Source organism: Varanus komodoensis, unplaced genomic scaffold (genome assembly GCF_004798865.1).
Source record: "Varanus komodoensis strain SLA01 unplaced genomic scaffold, ASM479886v1 scaffold6_4, whole genome shotgun sequence".
NCBI lineage: Eukaryota > Metazoa > Chordata > Lepidosauria > Squamata > Varanidae > Varanus > Varanus komodoensis.
Window position 1 is genome coordinate 8,837,243 of NW_025336347.1, and position 19,509 is coordinate 8,856,751.

The window sequence follows — 19,509 nt, forward strand, 5'->3', positions numbered from 1 at the left end:
CAAAGGTTGCTCTTGTAATCTCCAAAGAAGCAGCCAGTGCACTGACTGCGAAGCAGGGGGAGTGATCCAAGCTTGGATGCCCAGTCCCAAGCTTAGAGCTCTTTTATGACATTGGATCTGGGAAGCCAAACATGCTGTGACCTCAGTGTTCTCTAGGGCATCCTTCTCTGCCTTTAAATGTGAGCTACTGGGATGCCCCCCCTAAAAACCCTACTTGCTCAAACAAATGTACGTTATAATGGTAGGCTGTGCATTTGTGTTGACTAGCCACATAGCTGTTGACTAGTTGCACATCTGCACTCTGCATTGCGATGGCCTAAGGCCATAAGCATTAAAGGGTTATATCAGATGTCTGCATTTTTCCTTTTCTGTGCCTGTCATCTGGTTTATAGGAGTTTGCATTCAGGTGCCATTTCCTGCCCTCCCTCGCTTAGTGTAAATCAGGTGAACATTAAGGATGGGTTGGAGTAATTATGCAGTACTGGAACAATATCCTCCTAAGAAATCAAAAGTTGTGGATTACCACAATTTACCTGGAAGTCACAGGACCATATGAGATTGATGAGGCTGTATTACCTGATAGAGGTTGTGTTTGTGGAAATTTTAATATTTCAGCTATATCACAGTATCTAAATGCAAGCATTCATAGTGATTCTATCAAAACAATTAAGCTCATTCTTCTATATGATAAAAATGCTACCACACTGATAAATAACTAACTGCATTCAATTAAAGCATGTATGAAGTGATTTCCCCCCTACAGCAAATTGTTGAATTAGAACGTCTTGATATAAAAATGCATCAATAAAATGTTTCTTTCTAGTGGAAAGTAAGGGTACAATTTATTAAGCAACAAGAAAGCAGTTAATTAAGATCACTCAGATACAAGAGATAAGGCAACAAAGTTCCAGTTATTATTTATAAGAAATCATCAGGTGCAATTATATATAAAATACTGTTTATTTGAGTCATTAGTAATAAAAGTATTTGAGAAAAACTGTATTTTTTTCTGAAGCTTCTTCCAGTGCTCTTAACTATCATCTTCATCACTCACCTGAATGTTGACACTTCCTGCTGTGCATATATAAATTAACCAGTAACAGTCCCATTATAAAAATGTTGCATTAAATTAAGAGAATTGTAAACAGCTGTGCAGTATGGGAAAAACCATTTTGCCGCCTTTAAGCCAAATGTGCACTGAATATAAATAACAACAACCCTTAACACACTTACTTGGATGATGACTTCAACATAGTGTGGACCCAAATGAGATTACTATGGGATTAGCTGCCGATGTATGACACCCCGATGTATGAATTCCAGCTATAGAAAACAGGCAAATAGGTAGTAGGGATGAGGTTCTAAGGTTACAGCAATCCATTTAGCTTTGGGATGAACAGAAACTATTATTCTTTGTTCCTGCAGAAATAAAATCCCTTAATAAACGTAGGCACAGATAGACAAAAGTTCCCACCTTCAGCAATATATGTGGCCATTTACACTCACTGATAGGATAAAATTATAGTTATGTAAACAAAACAGTCTTAGATCTGTGCCTTTATTGGAGGTTCCTATACTGTGCTCATCTGTAGCCTATATATTTTGATGTCACTCTTTGGATCCCCAGGTGCTTTGAAAAATCTTATGCAAATAAGATATATGTATGCTTTTCTTACCTTTTTTATTCTGTGATTTTCTTGATCCATTTCTGTAGTCTCAATATTGGATTAAACAAAATTCTGCTGTGGCTTCTAGTCTTGAATAACTTCAAGAAGTAACAGAGGAATCCTGACCTTGAGTTAAATCTAAAGTCCTCTGTACTGCGGAAGGAATGTGCCTCATTCAGAGACTTGGGTTTGTTCCATTGTCAGTAATGTAATGATTTACTTGCAGAAGAAGTAGCAAACTTTAAATCAGGGGTCTCAAACTCAACTTACCTGGGGGCCTCTGGAAGTAGAGTCTGGGTGAGGCTGGGCCACATCAAGTATTCCACCACCACGGTGGTGGTGGGCCGCTCATCAGGAGGCCGGCCCGGGCGCCGCTGGCGCTTGGAAGGCTGCAGGGCCCCTTCCCCGTGCCCCACCCATCCCGGCAATTGGCCTGCGGGCCGTGAGTTTGAGACCCCTGCTTTAAGTATTCTCACTCAAGATGCCCTGATGAGGACAAATACCCAAATTTTTCCTCTATCTGATATGCAAGAACAAAAAGAGCCTTATTTCTTTTCAATGTTGTTGTAATTGTTCGAATTCACTCCACAACGACTGATGTTCAATAACAAGCTCTTGAGGTGAGGGTTTTCTTTTTCCATGCTCATTGGAGACCACCCTCAGTTGGGAGACACCTTAGGTGTCTCTATGATATGGCACTCCCATTAGAAAATGGGTGATAGGTTCTTTATCACTATATCCTTTGGAATGGAGGGTCTTTGTCTTGCCCATGTAGTTCCATCCTTGAGGTTTAGTATCCTTCTCATCCCTTCTCCTTTTCCCATTGTTCTGGTAATGAAGATGGGTGGTGGGCCACAACAAATGGAGTGGATAGTTAGGGCATGTTTGATAACAAGATGGCAGAGCCCTGGGATGGCAAAAACCCAAAGACATGGAGACTCTTTCTAATGAACACTACTGGATAGAATGAAGAGAACTAAGCAAAATGAAAGACACATAATGCAAAAGATCAGATGGTTGCTTGAGTGAGATCATTGACCATGTGCCAATCATTTGTTTCATATGCATCCACAGGCATGTCCATTGTCTCTTCCCAATCTTATTTCCTGGAAGATTAGCTATGGATCAAACTAGGACTTTGAGTATCCTAAGCTTGTGCCTTGTACATTAAGTTAAGCTTCATGTGAGGCTTAACTGGGTTCTGTGACTAAGCGTTATTCAATGGATGAGGCAAAGAGGTGATGTGAAAGGAAGACATACTGTGGGGTTATTCCCCAAGAGACTACAAAAGGCCACATCATAGGTCTCCCTTCTGTTCATTCTCATGGCTATGTTTTTATTATTCTTTCCTTGAGCAAGAGACCAAGGTTCTCATTTCACTACCTCATCTTTTTCTTTCTGAAGTTATTGTTAACAGTAAGAGTTCTCAAATGTATGCTGTGCTGTAGAGCCTAAATTCAAATCTTCCTGGGACTGGAATTAAATTTGGTATCTCTGGTTCCCTTTAAATTAAAATTTCCCTCTTAGTTCGCATCCACTTTGCAGTGTGTCCAGCTGAGATTTTGCTCCAGTTCTTTGAACATGAGGCTTCTCTTTTCCCTGTAAAATGCTGATTTTCTTTACAAAGACAGCCATAAAAATATGCTGTGTGCTATATTATGCAATGTGTCTATGTGTAGGCATTGTTCCCAAAGCAGGAATCAAGCACTTCTTCAGGGAGGCTTCTGAGTGCTCAGTGCAGGTCTACCTACAGCTCTAGAGCTGGTAGTGCCTGTGTTCCCAGATAGGATCACAGTTGCATTGCCTGGTTCAGTAACAATGACAATAGAATGAACTTATAAAGTGTTCAGAAAAACCAAATTATGTTCCAGGAGATTTACTTTGGATTTACTTTAATGCAAACTTGTACCACTTTTTCTTGCTGAAGGGTTGAAGCAGATCCTACTGATTCAACAATATAAACCATGCAGTGATTTATTCACCATAAATTTCATTATGCCTACTATCTGATATGAAGACTATTAATTAGAATATCCAAGAAATCTATTATGAGAGGATCCAGGGGAAAACAAGCCAGAACTCTAGGATCATACATCACAAAAAGAGATGTTTATTTAGCCTCTCCTGCTTTCAGCAAGAACAATTATTCTGCTCATACAAACAAACCAGGATTCTGAAACTCTGACTTACGTGTGAACTGGGGCTATGTGAACCTAGGTCATTTGTCTTTTCCTTATCATTGACTGGCCTATATAGCTTCAAAACTGTCTATTTGTAGTAAAATAAAGTTTCCAACTGCTTGGGTGTTAGATTATCCAAGCATTGAAAATGTCCCCAGAGCTATTTGCTTCCATAAGGAGTCATTGCCCTGCAAAATTACTTCTAGGTGTTTCACCTTTGTCATCAAATGGATAAACATCTTTATGTGTGGCATACATATTTTCTGCATGTTATTTCTCTATATAATTCCTACTATTCCATTTTTGTTAATTTTGACTGAAGTTTGGAAGAGCAAATAGTTTATTTTTCTCTCCTAAAATAGTTGTAAACTTTCATATCACTTATAACATCTTAATTGTAAGTGTTACCAACTTTAAACAACAGTAATAGCTCTTACAACAATTGGAAATAATGTAATATATAAAAGTCATTATATAAAAAAAAACATGGTAACAAAGCCATTAGATGGTTACCTCATGAGATATAGAGGAAAGGCAGAAACCACGGATCATGAAACCATTGCATCTACTTGCCTTCGTGAATTCTGATTATGTTAAGCCATAATCAAGTGGCAGAACTTGTATTGTAGACAGTTGGCAATAAAACATGGACTACTTGAGAATGAGGCTGCACCACATTATGAAAACTCACCTGATCCAGTTTTAGAGAATGTTAATTTCACAATATTTTACAGGAATGAAGCTGTAAATATTACTGACAAAATAGTTGGATATAATAACCAAGCAATCAAAATAGATGCAGCAATTTTTTGCACAAAGCATTCTAAAACAAAAATGAAAAAGTCCACCTTACAATAGAAATAGAAAATATGTGGGGACACACCAGAATGCATAGCAATATGCATTTTTTTCAAAAACAGCTTGAAATTAATAGATATCCCTACACATTTAGCACATTTAGCAAGTGCAAAAGGCTAGTGTGCTGTGAATATGCCATATCACCCAGATGTTTCTTGAACATCTTTGCCAAAATCAAAGCAGAACAAGCATCTTGTCATCATTATCATGCATCACTTTATTTGCATTGGTAGTCAGCCAGATGCTTCTACGTAGTCCATAAGGTATAGTATGGTTAGCCCATGTTTCTTTTGTCTCTAGCATCAGGTATATACTGCCTTAGAACATGATTGTTCTACTATTCGTTGTTGTAGTTAAAACCCATGCTGGGACTACCCTTCCTGAAGAATTAGTCCCTGCAATTTCCAAAGGTCCTGGACGGTATCACACTTCCCATTAAGGTTACTAGTTAGCAATACCAGAGTTTGAAAGCTCTGAATATGTAAATGCTTGAAACACAGTAAGCTGTTGGAGATTAGGGAAAGAAGAAATATGGGGATCTTAGTTGGGTATAAATAAAAAATATGTTCTGTGTTACATCTTTTGGTCAGTCCCCAGCATTGACCGATGGATGGAAATCAGAAACTAGCTGGCAAGGGAAAGCAGTCCATCTTGAAAGTGATGGAGATGCATGCTGAAAGCTCATATAAAAAGGGAATTATAGAAGTCAACGCTGTAATAAATCTGTCCTAGACAAGAAAACGGCTGTACATACCTACTTAAGTGGCAATATTTAAGCCTGGTATTATCCATATTAGTTCTTAGTGTGGAGACAATATTAGCATAAAGTACCCATTGTATGTCAGCACGCATGCATGTGTGTATATAGACGGGATTCAGTGAACTTGAAAAACTTGAGAAAAGTGAGCAAAAATTGTCTCAGTCCCTGTTACTTCATCATGTATATGCAAATTTTATTTATAGTCTTTCTCATCAGAAAGGCTGTGAAAAGTAACAATGTCAGAATCAAAAAACCAATTAGAATGATAATTACATGATTATCTTTTTGTCTCTCTCTCTCTCACACACACACACACAGTTCAGGGGACCTAAAGCAAACACAGATAAAGACAATGTTCCATCACTTCTGGAAGGTGTTCTTGCTCAGGTTTGGGCATGTCTCATGTTAAAAATACTATAAAATGGCACGTCTGGTGGCATTTAGGTAATGTGCTCTTAAATAGAGCTGAAGGAGATTACTGAAGTATATTAAGCCCAATCTATTTGGACATTCATAGCTCACTACTAGCTAAAAGTTGTAAGTATAATGGAAATTCATGTTGCTCAATCCAAGGATAAGTTGGTGTTTGCAGAGAGAGAAAATCCACATACCTGTTGTTTTTCTATTTGTAGAATTACATACTTGGCTCCCACATTTTCCCCCAGCTTTGCCTCAGATTGTTCTGTGCAGCAGTGGTAACCATTGTTGTGAAGTAGTACTTAAGCCTGATTCATGTGTACTTAATGTATACCATAGAACCACATTTGGGTATCCACCATTTTTTCTTCACAACAGCTCTGTGAAGTAGGTAAGGCGGAGAGATAGTGAGCCCAAGGGTTTAATGGAAAAGTATGGAGATATTAAAATGATGTGTTTCAGTCTGTTCTTAAAATCAGAAAGTGCTGGACCACATTTCAGCTTTCTGAAAATGGAACTCCATTTCCAATCAGTAACATGGAGTACCAAGGGACATCAAGTTGTGGTGAGGATGGAAAAGTGAAAGAATTTTGCCATGGAGAATACTGTATAAACAATATTTAAAATGCAGGCAGCTTGATTGTTTGCTGCGAGACAGTTTTGTGATCATGAATAAAAGAGACAGAGTAGAAAAGAGATCTACAAGTGGGAAAAGAAACCTGAAAAGCCTTAACTAAATAGTTCTCCCTCTTCCCCCTTGTTGGGCTTTAGACGCTGCTCAAGATACCTGCAGCCTCTAAGGATCTAAAATAACCAGGTGTTACTGTTTTCCATTAACCCTGTCATTATGCTTCTGTGTTATTTTGTTTCAATGTGTGTAGTTTACAAAGAAGCTTGTGGGATATTCACAATTTACAGTCAGATCCCATGTTTTTGAGATGCAGCTCAGTTTGTTAATGTGTGCCTATTGTTTTAATAGCCAGGATCTTTCTCATTCGTGGAGGCTCTTTATGGCAGATTTAGAGTCTTCCACAAGATATCCTGAGTCTGTTGTTAAATATTCATAAGGTGGGGGGGTCAACTTTTTAGTGACCTGGACAAAACATTCCATTAATTTGTTATCTAACACAAAAACACTTCAAGCAATGGAAAGCAATCCATAACTCATCCCATTTAACATCAGATCACAAGTTGTCAGTGGGCTGGATTGGTTGTCCTGTTAGCACCCCAAACACACACACACACACACACACACACACACAATAACTGATACCTTAGCTTTTGCAAATAATGCATATTTGTGCGTGATATTAGTAATAGCATGGTATTTTTCAGTTAGTACATGTAAATAATTGAAGTAGTTAAAAACAGAATCATATCTTAAAAGATAAAAATGAAAAGCCAGATTGCCCCGTTTAGTTCAGCTCTTACCAATATTATTTACAATCTGATGTTTATAACGCAATTGAGTGAAATTAGTTTAAAAATAAAAGGTGGGTAAAAAGAAACCCAAGCAGATCAGCATTTTCTTTTGGGTGGGAATGGTGATTAAAACAAACGGGCATTTATTTCTGTTTGATCATTTGACACTGCATTAATTAAATAGATTCACTAACCCTATTAGTTTCGTAAATGTCCCAGCACATTTTAAGTGTTTAACTGCTACCAAGTTCTGAAGTATTTGTTTGGCAACCTTCACAAGAAGCTGATAAAACTCCTTATTTGGGAAACATTGATCTTAGTGATATAATAGATTCATCTGTGCTTGTGATACATTTTTACATCTTATCATTCTCCAGAACGTGATTCATTTCCTTTTGCTTTGTTTAGAAGGGGTGGGCAGTAGTTCCTTGCATAGGCCAGGCACACTGGTAATTTGTACAAAGTACTGTTGAGTTGTTACTTGTTTGTAAGAGCATTGGGTGTCAGGGGAATATATATAAAATACAGATATTATCCTGTGTATTATATGCCAGGCAGAAGTATTCAGAAAGTGTAGATTTTGAATAAATAATAATTTTGCATGAGCTGATATAAAGTTACAACTCCTCCCCAAAATGCTGTTTTTCAGAACAAGGAGAAAAACACACACATCACCTTCCTTAGTGCATAATTATCTCTTTCTGGCCTATCCAATTGGAGCTGATTGTTGTGAAGCATTGTGTTAGCTTCTGCTCTCTGGTGTCATGTAGCCTTTTCAGAACAGATTGCTCTTTAAAGGTTAGATTTCTAAAATGTCTCTGTCAGTAAATACAGTAGTGTGCGTTTTTGGGGCAGTGGGGGGGGGGAGAAATAGTTGAGAAGAGGTCTTTTTAGTCAGAGGAAGTATGTGCTCTTTGCCATGCTTTTTAACGGGAAGATACAAACACAGGCAGGTCAAAGGGTTAACAGCAATTAACTGTAGTTGCTTTAGAGACAAAAGCGTTATTTCACAAAAGCATTATTTCACCTGCCGTCAGAAGAGAGAGAGAGAGGGAGAGAGGGAGAGAGGAGGCCCATTGTGTAGGGGTGTTTGAACTGATTATGTTTAGAGGCTGGTTGTGATTGGTGGAGAAGGGCGTGGCTGATTGGGTAGTTTTGCATCTTGTCAGCCCAGGAGCACCCTTGTGCGTGCAATCTGTCTGTAACCTGAGGAAGCTAAAGACTGTACAACAAGGCTTAATAGCGCTTCATGGCCCAGCACCCTGTTTGTGGTGGCAGCTAAATGGAGTTTGTCAGGTTTGTCAATATGATTGATTTTATGATTACTTTTTATAAAAATCTTACTGATGTACAGTATACGGATCTTTAGTTTTGTACAGGCAAGGAAAGGTTTCTGTGCTCAGCTTTCTCTCTCCCTCCTTCCCCCCCCCCTTTTAACATTTGGGGCTTCTTCGTTTCAACTCGCTTGTTTACCAACTTCATGATGAGGAGTTGTACAGAGAAGCGTAGAACTGAACCACAAGCAACAACTGGGAACGAAACAGCACTATGCAGGCCTGTTTCTCCCTTCAGGAAGTTTAGGGAAGAAACATTGTTTTAAAAAGTGAAAGCAATGCATGGGTAAATCTTTATTGCTCTGTAGCTAATTGTAGCAACTGCAAAACTTAGTCAAGAATTACATCTAAGAGAATGCTGTGTGGCTGTGGACAGTTGACTAAGGATGCTGTAAGAAAACTAAAGCAAGGGTATTTATCTCATTTTCTGATGGTTCTGCTTTTCCAAAATTCCTTACAATATTTATGGCTTGGTTGTCTTAATTGTCATGTGCAGAGAAGCGGGGAGGGAAAAGAAAGGAGTGTACTACAGATTTGTAAAATACTATGTCAGGCACAGTTAAGTGTTTGATTTTACTTGCTACTCAATTTGCCATGTGAAATTAGGTACGGGAGGTTTCTTTTTGACACTGACTGGTATTAATGTTCTCTGAAGAAATAAGTGTAACTGGATCTAAGTGTAACCAAGCTGAGCGTCAGCCCTGCAGTGCTGAATTTTCCTGCAAAATGAGATTATTTTTCTAAGGGGTGGTGGTAGTAAGGGAGGAGGGAACTGTTAGGAAGTGGGTGGTTAGTTTAGAGCGCAAAGTGCATATTCTTGCTTCCTCTTTAAGATTAACTCTTTCATACCTAATGGAATTGAGGGGAGAGATTAAATGCAGCAAGTAAGCTTTTATTTGCTGAAAGCTTACAGAGTGCAGATTTAAATAAAATGAAGTGTTTTAAAAGTGATGTCAGGATTTTAAAGATAATTTAAAAAAAGAGGTAATATTTGCAACTAAGAAGTACATGTTTTATTCCTGATGAATAAGATCGGTTTCTAGTGAAAGAGTTAAAGAACAGTTGATGCATGGTTATTATTTAAACTGGCATATATTACTGAAGTATATATACTGGAAGAATGGAATATGTATACCTTTAAAGGGAAACCCTATGAGGTTGCAGCAATACAGGCTATCCGAGATCAGGTTCTTAGGAGATTTAATGAAAATGCACTTGAACGTCTTGCCCAGTCTGACTCTGAACTTGAAAAATAAGTTTGTGTATTTATTTCATTTTTGACTTAGCAGTTGAATGTATAGATGAGTGGCTACACGGATACAATTTCACCCACGATGTATTTTTACCTTTGTAGAAATGTTGAAGATTTGCACTGAAAGCAATGCTTTTTTCCCCCTACTATCACAGTTTCATTTTAAGGGTCAGACAGATGCTCTGTTTTAGGCAGCTGTGAATAATCATCCTGCCTTCCTGTCCTCTCCAAAATTGCATTGATAAGGATGTAAATCTGAAAACAAATTCTGTCCAAACAGTGTAGTTGATTTGGCCTAGGATATGATAGAGCTGAACTGAAAACTGATTGGTTTGACACTTTATAATCAAAGCTGATTTATTGTTCATTAGTAGTGCATTAGCTCTTTCAGGCAAGACAGTTATTTGTGTAGGGGCCTGTCAAACAATAGACTGCTAGCACCTGTCATTTCTAAACTATGAGATAAGCAAAAAGATAATAAGATAATGCAAATAGAAATATATGCCTGTGAGAGGTAAACTCTTGCCTGAGAAAGTCCTCTTAAAAATAACATTTTGAAAATTCCAGTCCTCTAATCTTTATACAGATAAAGCTTATTAAGGATTAAAATGCATCCCAATAAAAAGTGATACTTTTAATCTGGAGGTGTGCAAGTGAATAACTTGGTTTGCCTCTCAATATGCAAGTTGAGGGATGCCTTGGAGAAGTGATATGTCAGCAGTGTTATAACCATCATAGTTTTAAATAGTTTTTTGTAAAGTTGTATAGTTATAATCATTTCAAATAATGCCCTTTTGCCTATTTTCTCAGAAATGGACAGGTTCATAAAATGCTGCCTGTACCAGCAGGAGTTAATTATGTGAAAACATGATGACATCACAGCAGAGCTGCAAAAATGTCAAGATATATCTTGTGCAGCCCTATTGAGACATGTTTCTGCAAATTCCCACTACCCTCTCTTTCTCTCCCCCCCTTCCTTTCATCCCTCCCCACCACATTTTGCCCCTTATTAAGGAATGTTCTCATGCCACAACCCAGAAAATAACACAAGTATCAAAAGAAAACAAAATTAGTCAACTTTTGTCTGCCACCATAGAAACGAGGATTAACTTATGTTATTCCAGAGTCATGGAGAGGAGACTATCTGAATGAGGATATATAGTGTATTGTCTTCTGTGAATTTTTCATTTGACAGGGATTTTGGAGGCTGTGATCTTAATTAAATCTCAACTGGCTCAAATAATGCATCTAAAAAGGCATGCAGTGTTGCATAACCTTGCTGAGTTGGTAAACCATAAATCATCAGCTTATGATGGGGGAGGGTATGGGGGTTCTCCATTTGTTTGTTTAGGTACATGTTGCTGTAATTTTTTTTATCCCAGTCCTTTCCATCCTACTACACCTTTAAAAAAACACCATAAAATACAAGCATTAGAAAGATGCCATGCCCAATTTGGCTGAAATTGGAGTGAAAGTGATATGGAACCATAATTTCCTAGACCTTTACATACAGTCATGCATGAGCTCTGAGTTGGTGATGTTCATGGTGTTTTACAAAGTGGGGAACCGTTCACAGCATATTTTAAGTCAATTTGTAGTGGAATGCTCCAATTATACCTCCACCATGTTGGTGTAAGTGCCTTGAACACCCACATGTTCTTTGATAGCTCAGCTAAGTTCATAGCTTTCTGCAATTATCAAGCATCCTTATGGAAACTGCTAACATAGCATTATTAAGTGAGAGTTGAACATTGCTTTTATTGAAGTTGGACTTCCTAAGATGTCAGTACTCTTCTTTGAGTAGTGAATGCAACTGATTATATATTGTAGGCAAACTTTCAAAGGCTTGTTAAACCTTAGCAGACACCAATGAAATATGTTTAAAGAAATTACTTACCTATCTTAAGTAGTCACCTTTCAGAAATTGTTGGTACCTAGAATGGCATAGGAACTCCCTGCTTCTTTTTACTAAATCTTGGCTTTTTTTTTTTTTTTTTTTTTTTTTTTTGCTGTGCTGAAAGTATAGATGACTGGCTGCTTGCACCATGGCAGACTTGTTACTCAGGAAAATGTTGATTGTAAATGCCTGGTTTGGTTCAGATAGAAAAGTCTTAACTGCTCTGAAAAGTTGAGAGAAGAAAGAAACATAATAATAAAATGCCATTTTTAGCCAATAGAAGCACTCTACCTCTTCATGAAAATGTTTATTACTTGCGAGATAATCATGTTAGTCGATTTCCTCATCTATCCATCTATCTCCCCCCACTGCACTGCACCACTAGGCTTGGTAAAATAAGGAAGGAAAGGAATTTTTACCAGCACCACCACCAAACCATCCATACCTGTCTGGCTTGATTGTGGAAAAGTTCTGAAACTGCAGACTCAACTTGATGTTTGATGAAAAGCCTGGCTAGCATGAAGCAGTTTTGTTATTGAAAACATGTATCTGTTGCTGCAAATTAACTTCGCAGTGAAATTCAGCATTTGTTTAAAATACTTTTTTTAATGAAATGGTAGAGTCCTCCCTTTCTCCTTTTTCTCCTTTTTTTCTTCTTTATTTCTCTGGGGGGGCGGTCTAGAGATGGGAGGGAGGGGGGGGGGGGAGGGTACCATGGGCCCATTTGTAAAGCTGCCTGAGTGTCTGTAAAAGAATGAAATCAAGTAGTTATATATAATAGCCTGTTTTTGTTAATCTCTCCAGCTTCCTCTCTTGTAAAGTATATCTCTTGTACTTGTTCACACTATAGAGAACATAATATTTGAAGGGTAGAGGGGTGAGGAGATTTAAATGAACATTGAGTAAGCAATCATTTTGTTAATTATTCGTGCAGTTCAGTTGGAGTTGTTTTCATTGATTGGGTAAGAATAGGTGTTTTATTACCTTTTCTAAAGGAAAAAAATAAGGACACCCAAACAACAATAGCTTGATAACGGGTTCTAATTTTTAAGCTATCTTGCCCTTAAATCTGAAACATCATTGTTCAAATAACGGAGAACAAGGTAAACCAACAACATCAAAAAGGTCGGCTCCTGTGATTTCTCAAGGGCTTGTTATTTTGTACTTTCCAATTCTATTTGATGTCTTGACAAAACAAGATGACACAGGGGAGAATACATTAAATTTTGATATTTTCTCCCTATCTAACCTGTACCAGTTGTGGGAGCTTAATTCTTGTACTTTTTAGTGAAGGTGGATTTTTTTACTATTTTTACACAATTACTTTAATTGTTCACTTTATGATAAGGTTTTCTTGGGTTTTCCAATTTTGCCTTGATATTGCAAGGCATCTTTAAAAAGGGGAAAAAACATTTTGACCTTTAACATGCAGAGAGCTTGCTGGTTGGAATGTGTCTTCATTAGAAGTAAATCAGTGAATAACAAGATTGTCAAAGAAGTATCTGATGTTTTCTCATTATAGATCAGCACAACCAGTGCCAATTAGATCCTAATGTACAGATGAAGGTACCTGCAATAGGTGTGAAATTCAGCACACTTCAAACAAATAAACTTCAAGTATTGTAAAGGCTGTTACTCTGAATACAGTGACACCCTCTAAATGAGTGTTTAACAGAACAAGAATCTGAATGCATCTTGTCATAATTTGACTGGGGTTTTGTGCCTGATTAAGAGTAAACTGATTCAGAAAGTTCACCATATTCTTAATTGCTTATTAATATTGCATTAGTCAGTACACTTTTACATGTATCCCCAAGCTCAAAGAAAACTGCATTTTAACTCTTTGAGAAACAGAAAGCAAAGCCATAGGCTAGTGCTGCAAATGATTTTGTTGGTTCTGATTTTGCACTTTCAGATACCTGCTGCAGAAAAATAGTACTTGCTTAAATGTTTCCAGCACTGTACAACTATTGAAAACTGCATATTGAATTGTGTCTTTTATTATTAATCTCTTGACAATGTAATAAATGTGCAGGTATTAAAAACTGGCAGGATGTTGTAGGTATTGGGGAAGGAGTTGTAGCTTTTTGTCCATGTAAGATGTGTGTTTTTAAGAATTTAGGAATCAATATAGTTTTTTTTAAAGCACAGATCAAAAAGAAGCAGAACAATTTGTGTTTTTTTTAAACTTCCCTTTGTAATACTAGTTTTAATAATGTGCAGGAAAGAGGTCCCTATTATGCAGATATGCTGGAAAAAAGAAAATGGTTTAATTGTTCTCTTCCCTACTTCTCCCATTCTTTCCCCTAGTGTAAGCACAGTTTAGCTGTATAGATTCCATTGTAGTCCTCATTGAACAAATGTGAGAGTAAAAGAGATTTAATTTATGTAAACTTTATATTTGTATGCAAATTAAATGGGTATGTATTATAGCTTCAACCATTAGCGTGATGCATAAGTAGGGACCCAGTATGCATAAGAAGTGGCAGGTAGGATCAGGTTCCACTAAGATTTCATACATTAAATACATATTAAATCTTTTTTTCCCCCCTGTCCTGTAAATGGTAAAAAAGAAGCTTCATAAAAGGAAAAGCCCAGATTTATTTACCAGGTCAGGAAAATCTATTATTTTCAATTGCCTGTGTCTGTGGTTATATTCCTACTCTTGGTAAAATGCAGTAAACACAATGATAAAAATAAAACGCTAATTGAATTGTAAAGAGCTTCTCATTTCTTCTCCTTCCCCTTTTCTTTTTAATAGGAGGTTGTATTGTTGAGGATAGAACAGTTATGCTAATGACTGACTACTTAACTGATTTTACATTAATATAATAAACAGTACCTGTCCCTACAGTGTTATGGGAAAAATAGAGAAGTCTTAAAAGTGAAATTGTGTTTTGCATAATGAAACAGAATCATGGTTTCCACATGAATGACTCCAGCAGTGTGGGGTTTCTTTTTCTTTTTTTAATTGTTTTTGTTTTGAAGACCTGAAATATTGTGTCAGAAATGTTCTATCCATAGGGAGAGGCAGGTAATGTGATTTTCGTGTGTCTTTTCTCCAGAAGGTGAAAAGTTAAACTGCAGCAAAATGCTTTAAGCATTATGCTTAATGCTTTGTTCTCACTTATTTTCATAATTGCAAACTGCATATATATCACTTGATCAGTTGGAAGTAATCATTTTTAGGGATTGTTCTTTGATTCCCTTTTATTTCTTTAATGACTACCTATAGCTCTTTATTTTACATGAGTATGGATAGCAGTGAAATTCATTTAATTAATTACAATACAATTTGAAGCATGTTAATTTTGTTTTGCCAAATTCAAAAGTTGTTAACAATGTATGATAGTTCAAAATTATGATACTTGTTTGGTTCCAGAAATTTTAAAAGGAACAAAAGTCTATGGCTTGAGATGTGGTGGTAAAGATGGGTATTCCTTAAACTGAGCATTTTAAAAAAATACACTTGTTCTTTACATATTTAAATTTTAACTGATAGAAACCCTTTTTAGCATTCAGTCTAGTTGAAAGGGTGAAATTGTAGATGTTAATTTCATTTTATCACCTGCATTGCCACATCACTGGTGCTCTATCCATTATTATCCTGCAGATGAACTTGGGTCAAATGTAATGTTATAATGATGGAACCAGATCAAGAGATAAAGGGAGACCGGTAAACATGTTTATTCTTTGGAACATGCAGGCTTGCACTGGGGAAATAAATCTGGAACCAGTTTGTTTCATGTAAAGGCATTTCTGCCGTTGATGGTATTAGAACATCAGCAGGTCTATACTAGTTGTCTTCTAATAACTAAGCACAGCTGTATTTTTCCTTCACTGCCAGCCTTAAATGCAGCTGGTACCTACCACACCCTGTTACTATCTGCCAACAGGGCTGGATGTAGTTTATTAAAGAAGTTGTTGCCTCAAAACGAATATGGGACTATGAACAGGATTCTAGCAGTGTAATCCTGTGCAGGTTTACTTGGAAGTAAATCCTGCTGCATTCACTGAAACTTACTCCCAAGTGTGTTTAAACGATTGCATGTATTTGCCTGTGTCTTAGTTCTGTTTGTATTTCTAACTCAGAAGTAAGCAAGCTCAATCTATTGCATTCATTGTTTTTTTCCTCAGAGCACCTCTTATGAATAATAAATTTATGATACACACTCAGTTTAATGCACAACACAGTTAATTTTATTTCAGTAAAGATTGGTGCCTATACATGGTTGCATATCTTTTCAGATGTAAGATCTAGCTACTTTCCTTTATAAAAGTAAATCTAATTTAAAATAGGGCAGTAGTGTTCTTTTAAGTATTTGTCATTTCTAAATAGGCTTTCAATATTTAGCCATCCAGGACTCAAGTCATGTTGCACCAAGGATCAAGAGCAGACAGATTTTTTAATTCACTCTGATGTAATGTGTGGTGTACAGGATAGTATCTAAAAAAGTACAATTTTGACAGAATACATTCAAATAGGGACCCATAAATATTAGAGACTATAGTTAAGAACTTACATGACTCTTTTAAATACTATTGATTTAAACCACTGGCTAGTTTTTATGAATCAAAGTGTAATTTTCACGCTTTAGCAATATTTCTCAGTGCTAAAGCACTCTCTCTTGTGTGCCTTTAGCAGCTTTCCAGACATTCAACACAAGATTAAATGATAGTAGTTACAATGATCAATAGGTTAAGTCCAGTACAATCACTCTTGCTGCTAATGACCTCGGTAGTAATGGGTAATAAAGTGTAGGCTATAATATCACTGCTGCTGTGTGCCCTTCGAATTCTAGTATTACTAGGGACTAGTTACATGAAGAAGTTGGACACTGAACGTTAAGAAACTGGGTAGCTAGCCCATATTTTTTAATCTCAACCTAATAAGCATGCAATACTGCAGTGTAGTTCCTTCGTTATATCTTTACATTCCTGAAGCAATATCTGAATTAAAGCTCCTTCTGTTTGCTCTTGTCAGTTTGCAGCCTTGGAAAGGGCAGGTGAATGGGCAGTGTCAGCAAGGAAGAGAGCTTGCCCTTGACCTGTTACTACTCAAGCAGAGTCCAAATGGCACACATGTACACACCCTGGTCCCACTAGGGCCGGTGCTTCGGAAGTCTTGTTACACCGTTCTAACAAACTTCACGTGTCTCCCTGCCCTTCTGCCTTGCCATGCAAAGTGGGTTACTGCACCTGCTTCATGACAGAGCCAACTCTAGGAGGGAGAGCAGTAGCAGGGGAAGAAAGGAGGCTCTAGAGGTGGTGTGAGAGCCTCAGCAGGTGCAATGAGGGTTGCAGTGCCTGTGACTGGCCCCAGTGAAGGACTTCTTTCTCCTGCTTTCCAAGTTCCTGGCAGGGAAAAATAGGAAGTGGATTCCTAGTTCACCTCTGCATAAGTTCTGAGCAAAAAGAGGAATGTGGTTATAGGTATGATCACCAGTGCACAGGGCTTTACCTTTTTTCTTGCCAGGCCCATCCTGTATATGAATGGCACGAGTCTTCCTCCTGTGGTATTGGGGCTGCGTTCTGCTTTTCAGGGACAAGCGGTTGCAGACATCTGTAATAAGGGATGGAGGGAGCAGGAGCAGCTTAACAGTTTCTCTTCCTGTCACTCCACAGTTTGGAAATCAGATTGTGGAAGAGTGCAGAAGCATCTTGTAGTAGGAGGAACTGCAGTAAGGGAAATAATTAAACTGTCCCCTTTCTCCCCTCCCTGTAAGTACCTGCTCCCTATTTCAGACCCCCAGACTTTCTGCTTGAGAACCATCCATGAAGTATAGACAACTGGCCATTGTGCTAAAGCTAATGATCATATATTATTGTTATAATGGTGAGAATATTAGCACTGAAAACAAATCCATACGTGCTTTCATATTAGCTGAATCCATATTTAGTAAAAGATACCATGATCTTGAATTATAGTAGATTGTGTTTTGTTCTAAATAAATGAAAATATTGAAGGGATATTTTGATTAAGAGTACTTTTATTCTGCTCAAAGGAATTAGTTTACAGCTAGTTAACTTTTGGTAAATTAGACAAGAAGGAGCCATATAGCACCTGATTAAACATGCCAGTGTAATCCTCTTAAGGCAGGGGTGGCAAGGGGCCTTAAGGGCCTAATTCAGAGCAGAGATATTCTGTGAGGGGCACTTTCCAGTGGTGGGTGGGCTGAAGGCAAAAAGGGTAGTACAAAATTTTTTAAAAATATTTTACTGAAAAACTGACAGTAAGCCTTAGAGGCAGTTCTTCTCCTTGCGGGTAGGAGATCGAGTGGCAACACAAATGTTAGAAAACCAAGAAATTATTGGAGACTGAGGCAAAAGGAGTGAGTCCAGAAGGGATTACAGTCATTTGAAGAAGCTCCATTGGCCTGAGGTTCCCTCACCAATCTTAAATTACTCTGTGTGATCCTGGAATAAAATGTTTAGTGTCTCTTGCATCATATTCTTGATGTCCTTTTAATAAATTGTTTCCTCTGCATTACAGACTTTTAGAATAATATTTTCCCTATTGAGTACAGTGCTCTTATGATAAAGTTTATTTTACATAACCATTGGTGACTGCATCACAGGACTTGTTACTGCTGTTGATACCCTCTGCCTACCCACATACCTATGTAACAACATAGACCTGAATCTTGCTCTTATCAATGTCTGTGGAACTTTGGTACTGACTTCCCAAATAATGAACTTTTAGCAAATAAATTGCAGCTATAGTTCTACAAGACATTGACGCAAGTGAACACATGTGAGCATAGCTGGATTTTTAATACCTGGTAATGCAAGCATAAAATTGATAACCAGAAAGGAAGAGTGCATAACAGAAGGAGTGAGAGGTGGTTCTAGTATTCTAGTCTTTTCACTGAGTTAAATCAATGTATTATAACCCTGACAGTGAACTCTCAAAGATCTTGAGCCATACCAGTGCTTGCTAAGAAGGAGCACTGTGTCTTGGACTTGGCTTCAGATTACTTTGCTTTGTAATGCATGTCAGGGTAACCCACATTCAAAATGGCAATGTTCCTGGGAACTCTTGATCTGGATTTCTAGTGTTATGTTAATGAAGTGTCAAAGGTGTGTAAAAGTTTTTCTCGATTCTTACAAGCAAAGGTCTAAACTGTCTCTCACTCATCCCCCCCCCCATGCACACACAACATTGGACAATGTTCACTATACATGAATCTGACCTTCAGTAACCACTTTTAGTTCATCAAAATTAGTGGTGCTGAGAAATCAGGACATCAGTGCATAATGACTGTGAAATTAGGAATGAGAATTTGCTATGCAAATGACAGGACAAATCATGTGAAAAAGTCAAGATAAACTGCATATTAAGATATTATGTTATATAAAATTAATACCGCTTCTCTTCCTTGCTTACTACTCCAGTGGAATGTTTTTTAATCCTTTTATCCCCTGATCAGCTATTGTGTGATGATTTTTTTTAAAACGTGGTGCATAAAAACGTTCAAAACATATTATTACCTTTTATTGTAGTACATGAGATGACAGCAGAACCTTTTTAATGAAGTATATTCTTTTACTGCTTTTAGTTTTCTGCTTTCACCTATTTGATCTGAAACTGAAAAAGTGTGCTTCTTAAATATTACTATTCAAAGTCAAGTGAATTTTGTCTCCCCCCCCCCCGTTGTAATCCCCCCTTCCCCCCCCCTTCTCTCTCTCTTTCTGTTGGGGTTTCTAGTAAAATAGCCTTGT

At 37.5% G+C, this 19,509-nt stretch overlaps 1 protein-coding gene across 17 annotated transcripts in view; it reads left to right on the top strand.

Moving 5' to 3' along the window:
- Window positions 1–19,509, top strand: part of FOXP1 (forkhead box P1) — a 664,276-nt gene that overhangs the window by 508,854 nt on the left and 135,913 nt on the right. The window contains exon 1 of one of the 17 annotated variants that reach the window (XM_044452012.1): window positions 8,289–8,600. The exons of the other annotated variants lie outside the window; for them this stretch is intronic. The gene's annotated coding sequence lies outside the window, so the exon portion shown is untranslated. Of the gene's footprint in view, window positions 1–8,288; window positions 8,601–19,509 lie in introns of those variants that run through there. 17 annotated transcript variants of the gene reach the window in all.